Raw genomic sequence first — 19,885 nt, forward strand, 5'->3', positions numbered from 1 at the left:
GATGATTGTATTCTTGTAATATTCTCAGTCTAGCAATTCTCCCCAAACAAGTGGGTTTGGCTTTACACTTGGGCCAATATAATCATGTTATACCATTCCTGTAAAATTGGGTAAAAACATTTGGGAGTAGTTTCACTTGTGCCATTGGTGGAAGAATAAACTCCATGAAAGGCTGAAGAAATCTTTTTAAGGTTTTCAGAATGTTTTAAGATTCAGAATGTTACCATTACTCAGTTTTATTTACTCTTTTAATTGTGCAGATGAAACTTGAGTAAATGTATTTAATATGTGCATGTGTTATAGTGTGGAAGCATATGCCTTTTTGCATATTTTTAAAATTTCATTATTCATTCATCATTTAGTCCCAGTGCTTACCCTATGGCTTAGACCTGGTATAGTATTCCATTTCACTTTAATCCTTCGGGCCAGCCCTATGAGAGCTGTTAATCAGCTCAGTGGTCTGGTTAAACTATTGTAATAATAATAATAATCTGGGAGGTAGCACAAAAGTTTCTGTCTTGGCTGATATTCACCCATTTTCAGTCAGGTTTTTTCACTTATTTGGTCTTTGGAGTTTGCTGGTCCCACCTTTTGTCTTTAGAATGAAGAGGTTGAAAGAGTTCTTTCTTGACAAAACCCTAATTTTTTCCAGTCTCTTGGAATTTAAGGGAAGACCAAAGTTGCTGCTTCAGGATTTCTTCAATATTTATCTCGGCAATTGATGGTTTGAGATTTTCTTTTGTTTTGGATGCATCTAATGCTGGTGGCACAACCTGGATGAGTTATTAGTTTCAAGAGTGTGGGATCAGAATGAACAACACCTTCACATCAACATTTTGGGACTGAAGGTGGCTTTTCTCACTCTTCAGGAGTTCTGGGATTGAGTGATATGGGATACTCCATGGTATTCATGAGTGACAACACCATGGTAGTGGCATACATCAGCAGGCAAGGAGGGTTGGTTTCCCTTCCTCTGTACCAGTTGATGATGCAGGTGCACAAGTGGGTTGTAGACCACTCAGTAGAGCTGACTGCCAGGTACACTCTAGGGTCTCAGAATTTAGTGGCAGACAAGCTCAGCTATCAGAGACAAGTAATGGTGACAGAATAGTCCCTACACACTTGTGTGGCAGAGAGGCTTTTCAAGATCTAGGGGACCCCGAGCATAGACCTGTTTGCCACTTGGTACAACAGGAAGCTTCCAGTCCTATATTCAATAGTCCTGGACCCATGGGTGGTGATGGAGGACATCTTTCAATACCCATGGGATAAAATACATATGCTTTTCTGCTGTTTTGCCTGATCAGAAGGGTAATCAACAGGATGTTGATCATCCTAAATCTTAGGCTAACTCTGATGGCTATCGGATGGCCATCATGCCTTTATTCATTTCATCACCAACTGCCCAATGAGGAACTTTTTAACTTTTTAGCTCTGTTATCTGAAGGTGATAAAAATTGTATTTGATATAAAACCTTTTTTGCCAAAAGAGAGATAAATAAAAAAATTGCTTCATGCCTAGAGACTATCCAGTGTCTCCTCAAGCAAGAGGGTTTTCTCGTCAGACTATGTAAGTCCTCAGCAACTGTGTATTGAGAAATGGGATGTCTTCTGTGGTTGGTGTTGTAGACAGGGTATTGCTATGGTCAGAGCCACTCTTCAGCAGGTAGCAGACTTCCTCATAAAAATCAAAATAATTAATAAACTTTTATGGTGCCATCAAAGGAAAAGGTCTGCTGTAGCCAAGTCCTGAGACAAAAACATCAGCCAGCACTCTCACCGTTGGAGATTGCCATGCTTCTGTGAAGTTTCAAATAGTTTTGTCCTTCAAGGGAACTCAGGCCCTCTGAGTGGGCTGTGACTCTCATTTAAGTCTAACTTTTTTTGAGCCCTTATTCATCAATATTCATGAAAAATCTAAAGACTGTTTTTCTCCTAGCCCTGGCATCAGCGAAGAGGGTAAGTGAGCTTTACGGCCTCTCAAATGATGTTAAATTTTCAAGGGGATAAAAATGTTTTAATTGAATTTATCCTAGATTTCTGAATACAACAAAAAATCCCTGCCTCTTCAGGTTTGAGTTCTTCTTCAGTGGGAGGACATCAGAAGTAGTGTTCAGATGAGAACATACTGTGTTTAGGGCCACCTATTGGGAAAAACAGAACTCAGTTCTTAGGGCAGTTTAACACCTCCATGTTTTTCTTAGGGCTGATAGCAAAGATGTGGCCAAGAACACAATTTCTTTCTTGCCCCATGAGACAGTAGGTAAGTATCCAAATAATTAATTTTATCATGAAAATTTGTATTTTTTTAATCTAACAATTAATGAGAACTCATGAGTTCAGAGGCACCATCTCATCCTTAGCATTCCGGAAGAACCCATTGGTTCAGTAAGTATTGTATGCTGGGGTATGTTTGAGCCAGATCACTTATACCTCTTTTTACTTGCCCAACTTCCCTTTCAGGACAGGTAGCACCTCACCTTAGGCATTTGTTCAGCAAGAGGATGCAAGTCCCCCTCCTCTTTTGGCAAATATAAAGACAATAAAGCAAATTCAGACATAAAGATTGTTTTGGTTTGTTTGTCAATAATTACATAGCTATTTTTTCAAGACAGACCTGCAGTCAAAATAAAATTGAAGAATAGTTGTTTTGTTTAAACATAATCACTGAAACTTTTGGGGAAGAATATACTAAAGAGCTTTTATTATAATGCAAGTGACTAACTCTTGCTTCATTGAAAAGCTCAAAACTAATTTGTTCATGAGACTTACCTGTCAGATATATATATATAGCTGTATTCTCCGAAGTCCGACAGAATTTCAAAATTCGCGGCACACGCAGTGGCCGGGCAGGTGGTTAGTACCCATTCCCGCCGCTGGGAGGCGGGTATCAGGAACCATTCCCATTTTCTATTCAGATTTTCTCTGTCGCCGGACTGTCAACACCTGTTGTCAGTTCCTCCGCCATTTGGATTTCGAAATTTGTTGTCACTTAAGTATTTTGGTTGTTTTTTGGTATTCGACTGGATCTGTGACTTGGCATACGCTCTTTGTGGACCGTTTTTGATTTTGCTTTTGACTTTTCTTATAATTAAGATGTCTTACCTCTAGCTATCGAGTCTGTAGCTTGGGTGAATGTAAGGTGAGGCTATCGAAGACTTTGATAGTTCCTCACTCTTTATGTATGATATGTAAGGGTGTTCAATGCTCTATGATAATCGGTAATGAATGTGTGGGATTGTCTGAGGGTGAGTGGAAGAAATATGAAGCCTATATGCTTAAATTGGAGCGTGATAGGCTGAGGAATCTTCCTCCTAGAGTGCATCCTTAGATGGACAGTCAGGGTTTTCTCCTACTAGTAACCCTGTAGTAAATTTAGTACTAACCCTGTAGTTTGTTGCTGCAGAAGGTAATTCCCTGGCTCTCGTGTTGGAGTCAATGCGTGCTCTTGAAACTAAAGTGAATGCAATTCAAACGCATAGTGTTAGTGCTAGTGCCCCTAGTGTTGTGGAGGGGGCGTCAGATCGGCCCTATAATGCCTCTAGGCCTGGACCTCTGTCGAACTCCCAGGACCAGGGAGGGGGCATGTCGAAAGCCGCATGAGGGTTACGGGGGCTTCCCACCGATCTGGCGTCCCTTCGGCAGGTCCTGATGACGCTACCCAGGCTGCCAGGGATCGTGCTCAGGCACGCATCCTGAAGGATTGCTTCTCGTCCTCCGACACGTCCTCCCCGCCTCGGGGTTGGAGCTCTCGGTTGGACTCTCGCCCTCTTAAGAGAAGCTTAGAGGAGAGGACGCTTCACGTCCTCTTCCTCTAGACGTTTGTACTCTTCCCGAAAGTTGCGTGGATATTCCTCTGCAGAAGAGAATAAAGTGTTTTTCGAATGATGACGCTACTCGACCCCCCTGTCGCGCTAAGGCAAGGGCTAGAGCTTCTTCCCCTGTGGAAGGAAGTATACGTCTCTCGCCCCCTTTCCTTCTCTCAGGTTCAGCCCTTCTCCCGAGAGAGTGGCTTCTCCAACGCGTAAGATTTTGTTGGGTTTGCAACAACAGCTGGATGCTCTCATGAACCTTTCAAGATTCGAATCTGCCTGTTAAGAGGTACAGACTTTCACCTTCGTCTCCTCTTCGTCTTCCTCGTCTGCTACGATGTTTTGGGGCTTCTGTCTGTCTAGAGAGAGTGTTTAGTGGCTTCCTATTCGTCTTCCCCGAGTTGAGGTGTTGGCCTTTTCTCTTGTCTCGCGCCAGGAGCGCGTCTTGCTCTTCGTGCGCTTCTCACGCTTCACGCGCGCTCCTCACCTTGCGCTCGGCGCGCCTAGCCATGACGCCGCGCGCCACGCTGTGAAACTCTTCTCGTACTTGCCACGGAGCCTCTCGCGCGCCACGCCATGACGCTCCGCGCTCGCCTCGCCGTATAGCTTCAAGTCTTGTGTTGACGCCGCTCCTGTTGTACATCATGACGCACAACTACCCGCTTCAACATCTGATGTCCTTCTTAATTTAGCCAGTACTTGCTTGGCAGTAGTACATATACTAATTGAACGATACAGAGAAGATTAGCAGTTGCGCAAGGATGACACGCTAATCGTGAAGCGTTCCACATTTTTTATGTTTACTATATCGTACTCTAGTTGACGACTTCGGGAGTTCCCGCCACGTATCGGCGAATCGAACTACTTTCACCACTCACTCAAGACCCACCAGCTGGGGAAGAACATCCTCTTTCGTCACAGCCTTTGTATGAAGAGAAACTTCTTTCGTCTTCTTCTTCCTCTGATTATCAGACTCTGGCTTTTTCTTAAGGATCTGTTTCCTGAGACTTTTCAACCTTCGGCTCTCTCTCTCCACCTTCGCAGTTGTCTTTGTCTTAAGGGGAGGCGTTTGAAGAAAAAATCGGAAATCTTTTTCTGGGATATTTTATATATGGCATCATACATATCCTGACTATCTTCTCAGAAAGTTTTATTTAAAAGTTCGCCACAGTTAGGAAGTTATAAACAAAACAGTAACCTATCATAGTCAAATTACATTTTTCATATAATGTAATGATATTGTCACTTGTATATCGGTGGTAATTTCCTTTTAGCTATGAAATAATATCTAATGCGATCTATGGCAACCCTGTGGACATAGTACTAATCAGTTTCCATTAGACAGGAATGCTGTCCAGGGCAGTCATGGGCAGTCAGTCAGTAGCAGCTCAGAGCTTGACTAAGTAAAACGTCGGTTCTTTGGCCAACCTCAGCATTGTTTTGACACTCGCTTCATTTAGCTTCATTTAGCGAAGTTATATTACTTTGCAGGTCTATTTTTGGCTTTTCATTATGTCATAAAAACATCAAACTGTGTAACAGGCAAGCAAATAAATACACAGAGAAGCAAAAATATCATTTTTCTCAAAACTAAAGTTATCGACATTCAAACTGCATCTCCTTCATAACGCATCATCGTCCGATCTCAGATACAAAAAGTAAACGAAAGCTAAATGTTTGCATAACAAAGGGGCTTCCATGGGAAGCAACACGAGACCCACACCACGAGAGAGAGTTTTTTTCCGAAGGAATGTCACTTCCAAGAGAGGTAGCAAGTGACTCCCTTCATCTCCAGACTCCCTTTGCAACCAGGCTTCATTTTGCACAAGCCTGGAAAGAGTGAGGGGCAGACGTTTGGTCCCTCCTACTGTTAGAGAGAGGTTACTTGATTCCCTTCCTGTCTCCTCTCCTTTTGTTTTTGTTTCCCAACTGCCTTCCTGTCAAACAGAAAATTGTTTGACCTGCTCGAACAGATGTTCGAGCGGAGAGCAGTGGAACAGGTCTTGGACTCGGTGTTCCCCGGGATTTTACTACAGATTGTTTCTAGTCCCAAAACTTTCAGTAGGCTGGAGACCCGTCTTGGACGTCAACAGGTCGAACAACTTGGTCCGGAAGGAAAAGTTCAAGATGGAGACCTCGCAGTCAATACTAGGAGCCCTTCATCCCGGGGATTGGATGGTATCTTTGGATCTCCAAGATACTTATCTTCACGCCCCAATTCATCCACGTTCGGTGAAGTATCTCAGGTTGTCTTGGGGACTAGACGTACCAGTTCAGGGCTCTCTGCTTTGGACTCTGCACAACGGCCATACCACGTTGAAAACACCGCTTCTCGTCCGATCAGCGAAGTTAAGCAACGTTGGGTCTGGTCAGTACTTGGATGGTTGACCGCCTGGGAACACCAGATGCTGTTGGCGTCACATTTTGCTCGAGGGTGTTTACACGTCTCATGAAAAACGTTGCGATGCAGTTGCATCTGTCGCACGTCAGGATCTCACTCTACTTGGACGACTGGTTGATTCGGCGTCGTCGGCTTAAGGTATCTGGAGGACCTTCAGTTGACTCTGCAACTCGTGAAGTCCCTGGGACTTCTGGTCTGTGGAGAAGTCGCAGCTGATCCCCTCACTGTCCATTGTGTCTGGGAATTCAGATCTATTCAGCGGCTTTTATAGCGTCTCCGTCGCAAGAACGGCAACTTCTATGTACGAAAAAGTCTCGGCCTTCTTGGAAAAGGAAACATGCTAGGTGAAGGAAGGAATGAGTCTGCTGGGGACCATTTCCTCGCTGGAGAAGTTTGTTTTCTGGGAGTCTGCATCTCAGGCCTCTTCAGTTCTTTTTGTTGGAGAACTGACAAAGCAAGGAAGACTTGAAAGAGGAATTGAGAATTCTTCCTTATATAAAGAGGATCTGTGGTGGTGGCTCGATCCAACGGAAATTGCAGAAAGGGATCTCCCTCAAGCTTCTGAACCCCAACCTAGTGTTGTTTTTCCGACGGGTCGTCAACAGGTTGGGGGCAACACTAGAGGGAGAGGAAGTGTTAGGAACCTGGAGAGAGGAACAGGTGTCCTGGCATATCAACTTCAAAGATTTGGCGGCTATCTTTTAGCTCTCCAATTCTTCGAGGTCCAAGTTTGCAGTCGTGTAGTTCTAGCAAACTCGGACAAACTACTTGTTCCCTGTTCAGCCTTGCAAGAGAGATTATTCTTTGAGCCTATGCTCGCAACATTTCGATTCTCACAAGTTTTGTTGCAGGGGTCGAAAATGTTCGAGCAGACCTGCTCTGTTGGCGCCATCAACTCCTGCCGAAGGAATGGACCCTTCATCAGGAGGTTTGCCAAGATTTTTGGAAATTTTGGGGTCGCCATCTTGTGGATATTTTCACGACCTCAAGAACAGCGAGGCTCCCTCTATAAAGCTCATCTGTACTCGACCCTGGGGCAGTTGCGATAGATGCTCTTCCTGGGATTGGACGGGAATAGATGTTTACGCCTTTTTCCCCGTTCTAAATTCTGGGAGAAGTCATACGCAAGTTCGCGGCCTCACAAGGGACGAGGATGACTCTCATCCCCACGTTTTGGCCTTGAACCACTGGTTCTCGGAGTTTCTCTTCTGGTTGGTAGACGTTCCGAGGACCCTTCCTATGAGAGCAGACCTGCTCATACAAACCCCACTTCACGAGATATCTTTGAATCTCCCCGCTCTGAACCTGACTGCTTTCAGACTATCGAAACTTGGTCAGAGCGAAGGGGTTTTTCTGGCCAGGTGGCACGGGCCATCGCTAGAGCCAGAAGTTCTTCATCTAAAGGATATATCTAGCGAAGTGAGCAACCTTCAAAGGTTGGTGTAGAAAGAAGGGCTTTTCCTCTTCCTCTATCACTGTGAGCCAGGTTGCGGATTTTCTCCTTTACTTAAGAGAAAAACTCGATATAGCAGTTCCGACTATCAAGTGTTATCGGAGCATGCTTTCGATTGTATTCAGACAGAGGATTAGCTTTGTCTGACAATAAGGACCTCCACGATCTTAGTTGAGCTCTTTTCAAGACGTCCAAGGTTCCTCAGCTAATTCCCCTGCTTGGAACTTGGACGTAGTGCTCAAGTTTTTGATGTTTAGTCCTTTTGAGCCTCTCCACTCTGCATCTCTTAAGGATGTTACAAGAAAACGGCATTCCTCACGGCTCTCGCGGCGAAGAGAGAGAGAAGTTCGAGGCCGTCATGTGGGCTTCAAGGAACACAATGCTGTCTATTCTTTAAGCCCTAAGTTCTTGGCTAAGAATGATAGGTCTTCTAACCCTTGGCCTAGACACTTTGAAATTAAAGGTTTAGCAGACCTTATTGGACAGGAACCTGAGGGAGTTCTATGTCCAGTTAGAGCTCTCAAGTACTACCTTAAAAGAACACAGGACACTCGTGGTCCATTGGATGTTTTATGGTGTTCTGTGAGGCAACCAGTTAAACCTATGTCGAAGAATGCACTGGCATTTCTTCATTAGGGACGTCATTAAGGACGCACACTCTAGTTGTGACGACTCCAACTTCAAGTTGTTGAGAGTTAACGCTCACGAGGTGAGGGCAGTTGCTACCTCCATGGCGTTCAAGAAAAATATGGTACTCAGTGACATTTTTAGTGCCACATTTTGGCGAAGTCAATTCGGTGTTTGCCTCACACTCTTGGCAAGATGTTTAGGTAGCATACGAAAATTGCTTTTCGCTGGGACCATACATTGCTGCTTCAGCAACCTTGGGGACAGGGGTAACTCTGATCCTATCCCCTTTTTAATTGTGTTTTTATGGTTGTTGGGTCGACTACTGGAGGCAGTCTTCCCAATCCTTTGCAAACTAACGCTTTAGGTGTTGGTTAGGTGGTTAGTAATGCTCTTTTGTCCTCTTTGTATGGTCTATGATCTAGTCACATTGTGGTCACGCCCCGTTGACAGATCATCTAGAAGTCGCCAGCTATATAGGTCACTACCCTCGCTGGGGTCTCTAGTAAAGCAGAAGCAGACTAGAGTGACAGTAACCACTCAGTCAGCTACGCTATCAGATAAGGAACCAAAATAATTTTACCAATAATTGGTTTTTTCCTAATTCTTGGCTGTCTCTACCCCCTCCAAAGGTGGTATTCAGCTATATATATATCTGACAGGTAAGTCTCATGAACAAAATGATATTTTAATGATAAAATAAAGTTTGTTCATACTTACCTGGCAGATATATATATTCATATTGCCCTCCCTCCTCCCCTCAGGAGACAGTGGCGTTAGAAAATCTGAATAGAAAATGGGAATGGTTCCTGATACCCGCCTCCCAGCGGCGGGAATGGGTACTAACCACCTGCCCGGCCACTGCGTGTGCCGCGAAATTTTGAAATTCTGTCGGACTTCGGAGAATACAGCTATATATATATCTGCCAGGTAAGTATGAACAAACTTTATTTTATCATTAAAATATCATTTTTCTGTATACTTGCTGTTATCCTTCATTTGCCATATATTTGATTGTTTTTGGTAAATGCTTGATTCCTGTTAATATAAGTTTAAACATAATTAAATAATCATCTGTTATCCTTCATTTGCATTGAATTAATCATTTGTTATCTTAATTTAGTTTCATTGTTTTTCCTGTTTTTCCAAGGTGAGTAAAATATTTTTTCAGACAAATGAATCTGCTGTTATCCTTCATTTTGTTTGTCTTTGTTCTTTTGACCACACCACAGCCTGCAAGAAAAAGATACCAAGAAGAAGAAAAAGAAGAAAATGAAAGAAGATGAAAAGAAGAGGGAGAAAGATGACTTCCAAAAAAAGAGAGAAATTTTGAGGAAATTAAAAAGTCAAAGATGAGGAGAAGAAAAACAGTAAGAAAAAGATAAGTTGGAAAAGAAAAAGAAACTTGACAGGAAGGAAAAGAACTTGAAGGTAGAAACTAATGATGAGGATGTTGCAGAAAAAGCTGTTTGTAGTTAAAAGACAAGGAAGGGGAAAAAGTTTGCCCTAAAAGTTTGCTGATGAAGATGAAGGGGACTCTAGCTAGTGGGATAGTGGATGGAAGACTCAGGTTGCATACAAAGACAAATTAAACCTTTAGTGAGGGCAAACAGATCTTCAGCTGACATTTTTTACTGCTAGGTGATGATGGAAAAGAGGAAGAGGAGGATCCAGTTGAGTCATGCTGGAACTCAGACCTGGGGTGATGTGACTGTTTCATTTTTCTTGGTAGAATAATCCTACAAACACACAAACCTTTTGTCTTATGATCAAGTTTTGTTCAACATGGGCTGCAACTCCATTCATTGGCTCTCATTCCTCAAGATGAACATACAGTATTGCCAGCTTAGAATTTTTGTTTACTAATTGAATTTTTTATAATGTTGTATAACTTTCCCAAATTGTGGTACAGTGCTTAATTTGCATGTTCCTCACAGACAAATTCCTTGGTCTAGAACTAGCAGAGGAAGATTGCTCACCTGGGAAGACCAAATCAGAACAAAGGAAGAGGGATTGTTCAGAACCAGTAGTTTGCAAAGATGATTCAGAGGTGGAACCAAGGCTTGAATCCAAGGCAAGAAATCAAAACATGGCTCTCCTGCAACACAGGATCTGCAGGAAAGGCTTGCCGTGTTGTTCCTTCAAAGTCATCAGCCAAAAGATAAGGTGAGCCCTTTTTGAGAGTAAGCATCTTCTTTAATGACTTGGAGTATAAATTCAGAAATGCAGAAATATGCATAAGGAAATGTTTTGTAAAAAATTGATTTATGTAAGTGCAAGAGTTCTTAGAAAATGGGCTAAATTGCGATGGATGAAGAGTGTTTCCTTTGTCTTGAAATAAGCAAGCATTGGACCCTCTCTTCTAGCTATTCACACAGCTGAAAAAATATATCAAAAGTATTTTTATATATGTCTCTTACCAAATAATTACATAGCTTTTAGTTTCCCTTTCGTGGCAGCTCAGAACAAGTGCTTTTTGTTTTGGGTGTAGGTAAAATGTCTGTTACCCAGCGGGGGCCATAGTGTCCAAACAGTCCAGAGTAAAGAGTTTAATTGTTTCTGAGAAATCAGTGACTGAACATTCTTTGGAGCATTGTCCATGCTTCCAATTTTTGGTTTTCACCAGATGGTTCTGATATTCTTCATTTGGTGAAGTGATGGTGTTTTGTAGTGTGGCTGTTAATTAGCTTAGTTAATTCAGGATTCTTTATTGTGACTTTCCCAACTTTGACTAATTTTGATTGGACTAATCATGTCAGTCTAGCCTGTTAGCATCATAGCACTGTAGTAGAGACTGTAAGACTAGGTTGAATCTGACAATCACCAGATCAGTGAGCAAGTTTGCTCCAGGGACTTTGCTGTGATGATTTCAGACTGGGATAAGGGGAAGTGGAAGATACTGCATGCAATGTTGATGTTTGTCCACCTTCCATTGCCAGGGCTCTGGTGCCAGTCAGGTTTTGTCTCCGGGGGTTGACTGGCTGATTTACCTGTTTACCTGTGACTGCTTTTCTATCTCAAGTCGATCCAACTTTTCCTGTAACTCCGATCCCTGGCTCTCATTCCCACCCAGTGCCATTGCCAGCCTAGAAGACATATTGATAACATTTGATGTATTAGTGAACCCATCTACAATTGGGAACTCCAAGCACCTTCAGTGTCCGGTGCAGTGTCATTTCTTCTTTGAGGAACCTGCTCCTAGACTAAGATGCTAAACTTGCTCACCTGACATTGAACTAGCAGTCCAAGGGAGGTCGGTGAGGTTTCCTCTTGGTATGCTACCGGATCCGAGCCTGTTTCTCCAGCCAGGACCCCTTCTCCAGGTTCAGCATTTATGATGTGACACTTGCATGCGTTATCTTCCAGAGACTTGGACTCTAATGGTTCAAAAGCATAGTTGGTGCTTTGCTGTCCTGTCGAGACCTCCAGGAAAGTGTTTGCTTGATGGAAGATATTCCCCAGAGAAGAGAGATGTTGGAAAGGGCTGTGTCCTCTTGTAGTTTCTGGGAGTTCTCACCTTTCTGTGTCCAGAACACCACAAAGTGTCCAAGAAAGTGTTAGTTAGTCCAGTGTATGGACATAAAGTTTCTGCCCCCAGAGTCCAAAAATTTAGTGCCTGAGCGCCTGGGAGTCTTTTTTGTCTGAGCACCCATCGTTTGAGTGATAAGTGTCTGAACACCATTCTTCATCTGCCAGTGAGCACCACTTGACCTCATTGAACTGGACCATTTGCTGAAAGATAGTGCCCCGAGAATGATTTTGGGTTTGAGCATTCAGTTGATTGGACATCAAGTGTGAACATCCATTAAAGAAGATCCGAGACTTCGCAACAGTGTCAGAGTTGCAGACATCTGACCCTTTACTGTCTATTAGAGGTTGATTTTAGTGAACCTGTTGTGTCCTGTCGGTGTGCAGTGAGGGACTCTCTGTTCTTGACATATCTAGTGCATTTTCCTCACTGGTTGAGGATCCATGAAGCTCTATTCAGCGCCATTTGGATAGTATCATTGAGCCTGTTACAGAAACCAGCTGTCACTCCTTCCTCGGTTCCTCCGATGTCTGATTTCCTCAGAGGAGGAACAGCTTATTTCCTCAGTCAAACTGTTTGGCTCTTTTGGGTTCTTCTTGGAGAGTGTGCTAGAAGACTTCTTCTCTCAAGATTCCCATCCTCTCCAGGTTTGTATTTGTGAGGACAACCGACGGGTGAGCTGCAGAACAGGTCAACCTAAGACCTGCTTCAATCTGCCAAGTTCCTTCCTTGTACGTCCTCCTTCTGCCTGTTCCTTCTACTAGGACTTCTCAGCTCAACCCTTTCGAGGATGTAGAGGTTGCTTCCAGTCCCATCCAAGAGCCAACTTGCATCCAGTATGACCCAGCAAAAACCCTCCAACAAATCCATCCCTCACAAATGAGTTACCTGTCCTCCGTGTCCCGGTGGGAGCAAGGCTCCTTCATTTTTGGAACAGGTGGGAGACAAGGAAAAGTAGATCCATGGGTGCTACAAGTCTTAAAGGAGGGCGGAGGGCTATGCAATCCCCCTCAAGGAGAAACCTCCCTTAGTAACCTCTTCCATCAGGTTGACAGCCTACTTTTAGGCTCAGGGATGTTTTCGGCTGTCTTGAGAAGTTTAGACGCTGCTCAAGAAGCAGGCAGTGGAGGAAGTTGAGGACACAAGCACAGAGGGATTTTACAATTGCCTCTTTGTAGTTCCCAAATCATCTGGGGGATGGAGACCTGTCCTGGACATCAGTGCTCTGAACTTCTTTATTCAAACTACGAAGTTCAAGATGGAAATGGATCACTTGGTTCTGTCAGCCATCCATCAGGGAGACTGGATGGTGATGATAGATATGCAGAACGCATACTTCCACATTCCAGTTCACCAGGACTACGGAAAGTATCGGAGATTTGTGTTTCAGGACGGAATCTTCCAGTTTCGGTCCCTGTGCTTCGGCCTCTCCACGGCCCCTCAAATTTTTACCTGTGTTCTTGCTCCATTAGCGAAGTGGTTACACCTCATAGGGATAAATGTGTCTTTGTGCCTGGATGATTGGCTCGTACTCTCCCCCTCAGAAGCCAAATTATGGAGGACCTTCAGAAGACTCTTCAGCTTGCACAAGATTTAGGATTACTGATAAACTTCAAGAAGTCACAGTTAGTCCCCACACAGTTGATTCTATATTTGGGGATAGTGATAGATTCTCGTAATTTTTGGGCTTTTCTGTAGCAACAAGGATTCTCAGTTGCATCTCGAAAGTCCGGAAATTAATTTCTTGCCTGTCCTGCTCAGCCAGTGCTTGGATGAGCCTTTAGGAACACTGTCTTCAGTTCAGAAGTTTGTTCCTGTGGCCAGGTTACACATCAGGTCAGTTATACCTCAGAGCCAACTGGGTGAGGAATAGTAACCAGATTCGTTTTCTTTCAAATTTTCCCCAAAATCTGGGAGGACATCTTTGTTGGTGGCTTCTGCTTGGACAAATTTTCATTTTGCTGTCTTGCTGAACCCCAATTATTTTGGACTGACCTTATGCATCAGATCTTTGGCTTGGCAGCGCTTTTGTGGACTGTTTTTTGAGGTTTCGGGTTTTGGTATTTTCTTAGAAAGATATCTTCAGAGTGTAACTGTAAAAGTGTTTGAAGGTGATACACCTGGGTCTGAGTTCTTTGAGACAGAGACCTTCGACAGATCCTCATTCTGTATGTTCCAGGTGTCAGGGAGAATGACTACACTTTTGGAACACATCAGTTGAATGTGAGAATCTCACTCTTTTGGAATGGAAGGCAGTTAAACTCTTCTATGGGCACAGAACAACAGGACACTGTTCTGAAGGCTTCATCCTGGGCAAAATTAGGTCTTTTTCATGAGACTTAGATTTAGATATATATCTAGCAGATTCTCCTGAAGGTCCCAGTTGTTTCAGCTCCTTCACCCAGTGGTCGAACCTGTGGTTAGTACCCATTCGCCGCCGGAGATGGCTGCTATGGAACCATTCCCAGATGCATTCAGATTTTCTATGGAGGAAAAGAAAGTGAAAGTGATAGTGATTTGTCAGTGTCCCCAGTGTAGTGGAGGGGGCGTCTGAAATTTGTTGTCACTTAAGTATTTTGGTTTTTTGGTATTCAACTCTTCCAAACTCCCAGACCCAGTGGAGGAGGAATAGATACTTGCAGCCGCAGGGGATACTTTGTGGACCGTTTTTGATTTTGCTTTTGACTTTTCTTATAATTAAGATGTCCCAGGCTGCCTATCGAGTCTCGTAGCTTGGGTGAATGGGATCTATAAAGAAGTGTTTAGTTCTTCTGCTTTTTATGTATGATATGTGGTTGGAGTTCAATGCTGAGGAATCGCGTCCTTTGAAGAGGATTGTCTGAAGGCTCCTAGAGAAGAAATATGAAGCCTCTAGCCCTTAAATTGGGCTCGTGATAGGCAAGAAGAAATCTTCCTCCTAGTGTGCCTCCTTCTTTGACAGTTCAGAGTTTCCTCCAACAGATCCTGGTATTTATCCAGGCTCAACCCTGTAGCTTTGCTGGCTCTTTAGGTAAGAGCTGGCTCTCGTCGAGAAGGATGCCTCTCTTTGAAGTCCTAAAGAGAATGCTCTTCTCCCAGCATAGTGTTAGTGCTAGTGCCCCTAGTGTTGTGGAGGGGGCGCCAGATCAGGCGCTCCTATAATGCTTCCAGGCCTGGACTCTCCTGGTAGGAACTCCCAGGACCAGGGAGGGGCATCCTCTCCGTCCAGGCGCTGATGAGGGTTACGGGGCTCCTCTCCTGATAGGCGCTCTTCTCCTGGTAGGCGCAGGTCCTGATGGCGCTCTTCTCCCAGGCTGCCAGGGGATCGTGCGCCTCTCATCCTGAAGGGCGCTCTTCGTCCTCCGACACGCCTCTCCCGCCAGGGGTTGGCTCCATCGGTTGACTCGCCCTCTTCTCCTGTTGGAGATACGCCCTCTCCTCAGTCACGTTTGTACTCTTCCCGAAAGTTGCGTGGATATTCCTCTGCAGAAGAGAATAAAGTGTTTTCCAGCCTCACCTACGTCTGTTAGGCGCCCCTCTCCCAGCAAGGGCTAGAGCCTCTTCCCTGTGGAAGGAAGTCATCAGGCGCCCCTTTTCTTCTCTCAGGTTCAGCCCTTCTCCAGTGGAAAGGCTCTTCTCCTTCTAGCAGAAGATTTTGTTCTGTTTGCCCAACAGCTGGACGTTCTCCTCCTCCTTCTGGCCTGGAATCTGCCTGTTAGAGGACAGACTTTCACCTAAGGACATCACAATCTCTGATTACAAGAGGTTGACAGTCTTCTAGTCCAGAGAGTTTAGTGGGATTCCCTCAAGCCTGCTTCTCCCTGAGTTCCCCTGGTTCTATGCTCTGTCACCAAGGCGCCAAATCCGTCTTGCTCTTGTGCGCTTCCTCACGATCTCCATGAAGAAAGCTCTTCAGGTTTTCGGGAGTGGCTCTCCTCAAAGAAGGATGCAGGCAAGACTGTCTTCTCTTTGCCACGGAGGCTCTTTCTGGAAGAGCAGGAATGTGGTATGAGACTAGGGAGCCTATGGGGTTAGCTCTCAAGTCTCTGCTGGCTCAGATTTTTCGCTGCCAGTTGTTCATCCAGAAGACTCTACCTTAATTCGGCCAAGGCTTTTGGGGACTTCTGAACTGGACCATTTACTCAAGGGCCTTTTTCGCAGTGCTATAAGTGTTCAACGATTCATGGACTGGTCTCATGGGGCCTTAGCCAAGGATGAGTCTTCAAGAGGATTCAGTTAGTATGGAGGACCTCAGCAGTTTTTTTGTCTTGCCTGGACAAAGCTGTTAAGGACTGGCTCGATGGAGATCGCTTCCTGTTCGGCACTGGCCTGCTTAAGAAGAGGTCAGTCTTCAGCGAATCGGAACTCGGTTTCTCCTTCCCAGAGGTCCACCCTCTTGGAAGAACATCCTCTTTCTAGCCATCTTTGTATGAAGAGAAACTGTAAAGGAAGTCTTCTTCTTCCTCTGATTATCAGACTCTGGCTTTTTCAGGGATCTGTTTCTGAGACTTTTCAATCGTCGAAGAGGTTGAGACCCTGCTGTTGTCTTTGTGAAGAAGGAGTTTGCCCCTTTCAGGAGAAATAAAATTTTCATGGGATATTTTATATATGGCATCATACATATCCTGACTAAGTTCTCAGAAAGTTTTATTTAGGACTCCCTTCCAGGAAGTCCAAGTTATAAACAAGTCCTCCAGACTCCAGTAGTCAAATTACATTTTTCATATAATGTAATGCCTGGGTCAAAGGGGCGGTGGTAATTCCCTCTCTGTTTTGAAATAATATCTAATCCCCTTCTATGGCAACCCTTGGACAACTAGGAGTTATCAGCGAGATACAAGGATCCTGTGCGGAGGCAAGCCCTTCAGTCAGTCGATCAAATGCTCAGAAAAGTCTGCAATAGAACGTGCAAGATCTTCAACTCCCAGGGTTTTACACCGCTTTTTTTGTTCCAAAATTCGGGCGGGTGGAGACCGGTCTTGCAGGTCTAGCTTTTGGCTTTTCATTATGTCATAAAAACAGTTCTCTATGTAACGGCGTCTTCAGTTAAATACTCTTCGTCAAGCAAAATTGGATGGTGTCCCTGGACCTTCAGGATGCTTACTTCCACATCCCCCATCCATCCCTCCTCCAGGAAGTTCCTAAGGTCAGATCATGGTAAACGAAAGAAATGTTTCAGTTCAGGGCTCTTTCCATGGGACTCTCCACAGCCCCCAAGTGACGACCATTCTCGAAGGAATGGCTCACTGGTTGCACTTGGAGGTAGCAAGTGATTTCCTTCATCTCCAGACTCCCTTGCAACCAGGCTTCATTTTCACAAGCCTGTTGTCTGGAGGACCGTTTTCCCTCGGACTTTAAACCTGGTCCAATTCCCTTCCTGGACTTTTGTTTTTGAAGTCTCAGATGATTCCTCAGCAGAAAATTGTCTACCTGGGGATTCGGATGGATTCTGGGTTTTCGAGCGTTTCCCTCCCTGGAAAGATAGGGAACGCTGCCTTCAAAAGGTGACAGACTTTTAGAGACAGATTGTTTCTAGTCGAGGAATGGAGTAGTCTGGGGACCATTTCCTCAACAGCTGGAACAACTTTCTCTGGGAAGGAAAAGTTCAAGATGGAGACCTCTTCAGTTCTAGGAGCCCTTCAAAGAATTTGGGATCTTTGGAGTCCCAAGACTTATCTTCCTTCCAAATTCATCTCTGGTAAAGGAACATCTCAGGTTGTGGTTGGGGACCCAAAGTACCAGTTGGGTCTCTCTGGAATTCCTCTACAACCATACCCGTTGAGCCCTCGCCTAGTGTTGTTCTCAGACGTTGGGTCTGGTCGGGCTGGGGGAGGTTGACACTGGGAACACCGGAAGAAGTGTCAGGCACCTGGGACACGGATCAGAGGCCTGGCACATCAATCATGAAAACGCTGGTAGCCATTCACCTTGCATCTTTCCAGATTCAGATCTTCTGGTCACTTGGATCAGTAGTTCTAGTCAACTGATTCGACAACACCACAGCCTGGCTTATATCAGGAATCTGGAGGGACCATTCCTTCTCCTGTACATTGCAGCAAGGAACCTTCTGTTGTGGGCGGGGAGAGAAACATCGTTCTCCTCACCAGTCCATTTGTTCTGGGAGAAAGGAATTGAGCGGCGGATCTGCTCAGCAGAAAAGATCAAGTTCTTCCCACGGAAAGTCCCGGCCATCTTGGAAAAGGAAACATGCTATGGTTCCTGTGGGGAGACCTCATGGGGACCATTTCCAACCCATTGGAAGTTTGTTTTTGGGGAGTCTGCATCTCAGGACCCCAGTTCTTTTAGTTGGAGAACGGCCTTCTCAAAGCATTGGAAGACTGAAAGAGGAGTTGAGAATTCTTCCTTCAAGATAAAGAGGAGGTGGTGGTGGTTCAGATCCAACGGAATTCAGAAAGGGATCTCCCTCAAGCTGAACCTGAACCTAGTTTTGGCCATCCAGAGACTGGTTCACAGAGGTACTGGAATGGATGGGAGAGATTTTGTTAGGAACCTGGAGGAGGAACAGGTGTCAAACTGCCCCACTTCGACAAATTTCAAAGAATCTTCCCGCTATCTTTAAACCTAACTGCCTTCAGACTGTCCAAGGACTGGTTAGTTCTAGCATTTTCGGACAATACTTGTAAGGCTGTTCAGCCTTGCAAGAAGATTTTCCTTGAGCCTCTACCAGTCGAAGTTTCGATTCTCACAAGTTTTGTGCAGATCTAAGAAAATGTTCGAGCAGTACCTGCTCTGTAATGGAGCCATTATCATTTCCTTCTCTAAGGAATGGACAATTCATCAGGAGGTTTGCCACCATTTTTGGAAAGGGGTATCGAGCATCTTGTCTTCAGTTTTCACGACACAGAACTGAACATCTCTAATAAAGCTCATCTGACCTTATAAGGTCTTTTGAAAGTTCAAAAAATAAGTTAGACCTCCCAGCTGGAATTTGGACGTGGTCCTAAAGTTTTTGATGTCTAACAAGTTTGAGCCTCCTCGATTTTCCTCGTTCAGGGATTTGACCAGAAAAATCGCTGTTTCTTTTCGGCTCTTGCTTCTGCCAAAAGAGGATGACTCTCATCCTTAGAAGGTTCTGTAGGCTTTAAGAAGGACCACTGGTTCTTTCAGTTTCTCTTCTAGCAAAGTTGAGAACCCTTCAAAACCTTGGCCTAGGAGTTTTGAGGTCAAAGGACTCTGCTCTTTCAGGACAGGAGCTTGGAACGAGATATCTGTCCAGTAAGAAGCCTTAAAACATTATTTGGAGAGAAAGAAACTTGGTCAGAGCAACAGAAAGGGTTTTCTGTCCAGGATCCTTCAAGAGCAATTTCCAAGAAGCCCAGGCTTTCTTCATTAAAGGATATTATCTAAAGAGGCTCATCTTTCATGTAGAAAGAAGAACATTTTCAGCTCTATCAGTTAATGCCATGGGTGAGAGCATTTTCTACTTCTCTAAGCTTTCCAGAAAGTCTTGGTCCCTCCAGTCAGTTGTGGACTCTACATACTGGAGATGTAATCAGTGTTTGCTTCTCATTATTTGAGAGATTCAGACACAGAGAATTGCTTTCTCTGAGCTTAAGGATCCTCCACGATTCGGTGCTGGGTCAGGACGCTGAAGCTTCCTATTTAATTTAGTGTTATTTTTTTAATTGTTTGTTGTGTTTTTATGGTTTGAAAAGAGTGTTGCAGGTCTCTCTCTCACTTTTCATCTCTTATAGGATGTTAACAAGGTTAGCATTGGTCAGGTGGAAGAGAGTTTTGAAGTTGTTAGCTCCTTGTATTTTTATTACACAGCTCTGTCATGTAAGAGGGATAGCCCCATTGATATGATTCAGGTAGAGGGCTCTGTCTTGAATGATAGGTTAATCCCCATTGGATCCTAACAGGCTTTGAAATTAAAGGTTTTTATCCCCATTGACATGAACCAGAAGGGTTGTCAGTCCAGGTCACTTCCTACTAGCTCTTAAAAGGCATGCAGACTCATAGTCCAGGATGTTTGAAGTCTTCTGCCCAATCAGGTAAGAACCATGGTTTTTTGTTTGCACTACAACATATGTTGTTTTCCCCGTTTTTTAGTTCTTAGCACT

General features: G+C 44.3%; 1 protein-coding gene, 1 non-coding gene and 1 pseudogene across 5 annotated transcripts in view; all 3 read left to right on the forward strand.

Moving 5' to 3' along the window:
* Positions 1-19,885, forward strand: part of LOC136831316 (acid ceramidase-like) — a 182,331-nt gene that overhangs the window by 9,645 nt on the left and 152,801 nt on the right. The window lies entirely within an intron of this gene.
* Positions 4,508-4,607, forward strand: LOC136831850 (U6 spliceosomal RNA; annotated as a pseudogene).
* Positions 6,111-6,229, forward strand: LOC136831871 (5S ribosomal RNA). Its single transcript, XR_010851004.1, has one exon. It is a non-coding gene; the product is annotated as a 5S ribosomal RNA (ribosomal RNA).

Source organism: Macrobrachium rosenbergii, chromosome 48 (genome assembly GCF_040412425.1).
Source record: "Macrobrachium rosenbergii isolate ZJJX-2024 chromosome 48, ASM4041242v1, whole genome shotgun sequence".
NCBI lineage: Eukaryota > Metazoa > Arthropoda > Malacostraca > Decapoda > Palaemonidae > Macrobrachium > Macrobrachium rosenbergii.